The sequence below is a fragment of the Zea mays genome, chromosome 9 (assembly GCF_902167145.1).
Source record: "Zea mays cultivar B73 chromosome 9, Zm-B73-REFERENCE-NAM-5.0, whole genome shotgun sequence".
Lineage (NCBI taxonomy): Eukaryota > Viridiplantae > Streptophyta > Magnoliopsida > Poales > Poaceae > Zea > Zea mays.
This window is the reverse complement of record NC_050104.1, coordinates 90,042,400-90,046,403: the sequence shown is the minus strand read 5'-3', so window position 1 is coordinate 90,046,403 and position 4,004 is coordinate 90,042,400.

Here is a 4,004-nt window from a genome sequence, read left to right as displayed (position 1 = left end):
ATGTGAAGCTTTGTAGGGTCGTCACAATCTGTTTAGCTAGAGATTCTATACTGCTACGAGTCTACGACAAGACAAACACATGCTCAACACTAAACTTGATTCGATTCCCTTTCCATCTCTAGCTACACCTCATTGCAAAGAATCTGATAAAAAACAAAAATCAAACAATCCCAAACGACCAGGCTAGTTGCCTCCCTAAACCGAAAGCATTTACTGTTTACAGGCATGGTGACCGATCTGCGCTCGCGCACGCACGCATGGAAGGTTGTTTCCGCCGAGCCGCACACCATTTAGGCAACCCGAAATTCTCTCTAGTACTCGCTGAGGGCATTGTACGCCATCACAAATGAGGCTCTAGACCTTGAGGAAGACGACCTTGAGGATGACACAGATGACGACACCCCCTTCTTCTTCCTCCTCTCCTTCCTCTCCCCCTCAGCACGTCCGGGTTCTCTTGCCCGGGTCTCTTGTCGTGGAAAGATGTCAATGGGCGTAATACTTCTTAGCTGCTTGAAGTCTGCAATGAATTAACATTCAATAAATTCAACTTGAGAATGTTTTGAGAGATTTTGTAGTGGTTTTGTTCATCATGACTTGCACACATGCAAGCTAACAAGGGGACCAGTCCTAGGTGTAGAGTAGATGTGTAGTTAGTGGTGTGCCACTAATTTGAAATGGGGAAAAGAAGATTCAGGCGCCTAATAATTAGTGCAAATGATTGATTACTCATGCTGCATGTATGATTATGTAGTGAGGTATATATTTGTTTAAGTGTGTGGCTAGAATGTTGTATGGGACATCGATTCTACTTATCTTAAAGTATTGACTGATAATGACATTTGATTAGTATGTTCTTTTTTGTCTTGACTGAATATTTTTGAAGGGCAAGCAATGTCAGCGCAGGGTGAGAATCACCTGCAGAGGCCCAAGAATTCTGTCTTGACTATGCAGTTGTGCTCATAGAGCCTGCTGATAAATCATCTTCTCCCTTCAATTCAGCCATCTAAAGGTTAAAAAAGGTACACTACCATTAGTTAAAGAACTATGTCATGCGGTGTAATACATGAAAGAAAAAAACTTCATGCACATACAATTCAATAAGTTAATAGAATTGAGAAGTCTAATGCATACATATATTGAACAATTATAGTTGTGGGATGGCAGATGGCACAAAATGCAGTAAAAACGTCAATTGCCTAGTAGAGAATTTGGCACCAGAGCAAAATGGGAGCTCCTTACTCAATACCTGAAAGCCCAGAAAACATTCATTTCATGAAAGGTGTACCAAAACCTAAGTTTGAGATTTGATTTGCGCCACTTACTTATACAGTGTAAGATTCCCACATGTAAGCAGCCGCCATCGTATCAATGATAACAAAATTTCCACCAGCTGTGTGGAGGCACAGTAGAATATCTATACCTTGAAGAAAGGCAGCTGGAGCAGCTCCTGAGCTCAAGCAGCTTGTCGGTGTGTTCCCCTTGCTCTGCTTGGACTCGACCTTGTCCTGGTTGTCCTTCTTCACATGCGGGAGTAGAGACAACACGTCCTCCATCATATGCCTATACCTACATTGAGCACGTACACGTGAATAAAATGGAAATCAAAAGACTGTAATGAAAAAAGAGGGAGCATTCACATATACGTGATGCGGTGGAAGGATTAAGTTTCTTTTACTACATGTGATTAGTATCATTTTTTATACCCTGTTAATTTATCTATCTTATTCTTGTAGGGTGGTGCTTCATTGGAATCATTGGCTAAAGGAGTTGTATAGAACAGATTTTACAAGACTATATATACAGTCACAAAAAACATGAATTAACCAAATAATCTCTATGAAGCATTGCAACTTTTACTGCCTACTTTTTCCAGGGACATGGTTAAGGACCTCAAAAGATGAGCATGAGCGGCAGCTGAGGACGACTCACCGGCATCTCGCAGTGCTGATGAGTAGGGGAGGCGGACTATGAGGAATCGATGACGGGATCAGTGTTGCTTAGCGTGGCACTCACCGCTAGTCGTGCCACTCGATCTAGTGAGAAAGAAGAACATAACTATTGTATCTAATGTTTTGCGCTAAATAAAAAACAAAAATTTGTTTCAGTAACTATTCCCACAAGAGGGGGGCTAAAAATAGTTGGTTATAAGTTATATAAAAAAGTTTTCTTACCATTACCCTGTCCTTGTTCAGAATTATCCTTCACCCTTGAACCCTGCAAGCAAATTATTTGTTTATGCCAGTTAGTATAAATTAGTATGAGGATGATCATATCCAACATACAAAGGAAGAAAAATGTAGGAAGGTAGGATGCATCCTTCTAGTTTGTCCATGAGCTAGCCGGTAAACCATGTTGGAAGTGAGGATAACATAGATACATCTAACTTCAAGTCACTACAATAACCAAAAAAATATGAAACATAAGACTAAATTTGCAAATTGTAAAGTATCTCATACATGGGCAATTAATGAAACTTAATACAAGGCTACATTTTGATTCTTTAGAATTTGTTTTGAAAAATGAACTGGATACTCATTACTCAGCAGACTCTTAAAATACCACGTACACAGACAGAACCAATTGCAAAGTGTTCCAAATTGCACCTCTCATGCACTCAATCTGCATACTGCAGATGCTGCTCAGAGGATTTCAAGATTAGCATAGAAATTACTCCCACAAACTATGCTTTCCATAATGAGGAGAGAGACAGTAACATACTGCTTTGGAATTTGTACTAATAGCATTGTGAAGTAAAATGTTAAGTAATATAATGAAATGGCATACACTTTTTGAATTTGTACTGCTTCCTTCAGAAGAACTCCTGCTTCCACTCTCAATGTATAAGAGATAGTGGATTCAATAATTTATCATTAGTATAACAAAAAAAATTAAAGAAATTACCTTTGTGAAGAACCTTCATTGGAGGAAGAAGTTGAAGGTTTTGCCGATGACTTGTTATTTTTTACTGCAACAACATCCAGACTACCTAAGCTTCCTTTTGATCTCTTGAGGGGAGCCTTCCGCTTATTTTTATTTGATTTATCTGTCGCTGTACCACCAGCACCAGATGTCTCACAACATAACCGAATAAAAAAGAAAATCTTATCTGCTTTGAGGAGACAGGTGGCATAAACATGACTCAAACAAATAATTTCGTATGTAATAAATATAAATGACAGATAACAGTTGAGATGGAAAGCTTTAGAAAGGAAACAGTGAAATTATGCATCCATTCTGCAACAATCAATAGATCAAATAAAAAGCGCCCATTAACTTACTAGAGTTTGAACTGTCTCGTTTGCATAGGATAAGGACTGTATGGGTGTGAACCCTGACAAAAAAACAAGGACATTTTAGTTCATTACTATTTCAAACACGCGACGCACCATCCGCTCCGGCGCCAGCCTGGCGCCAACGGCCACCTCGAGGATCTTGTTGAACACCGCCTGGAAGTCAGCGTTCGTGTCCAAGGCCATGCTTTGGATGAACCTTGTCTTCTCGGAGAGGGTCTCGCCGGCGATCCTGTGGAGCTCCGGCAGCCTGCTAAAGGTGACCACGTGGCCGCGCCATGGGTTGTCGCTGAGCTTGGACACGAGGAGGCCGAGGGCCACGCACACCTCCATGGGACGGCCGTACATGCTCCCGGACACGTCGCACACGGTGACGCAGTTGCTCAGCTTGCCAAGCGCGCGCATGTCGTCGACCATGCGCTGCCACTGCAGGTCGGCCACTTCGCCACCGGCGTCGTGCTTGAGGAAGAGGTCCGTGTAGTTCTTCATGGCCACGAAGGCGACGCGGGTGTACCAAACCGACTCCCACGCGCGCGCCGAGATGAAGACCTCGGGGAGCTTGAGCGTGCGGCGGAGCGGCACGAGCGCCACCCTGAGGAGCCGCTCGCGTGCGCGGTACGCGTAGTGCTCGTCCGTGAGGTCCGCGGTGAGCTCGGGCGCGGAGCCCTTAGGGAAGAGGCGGCGCGCGACGGCCTCATAGATGAGTGTGGAGTG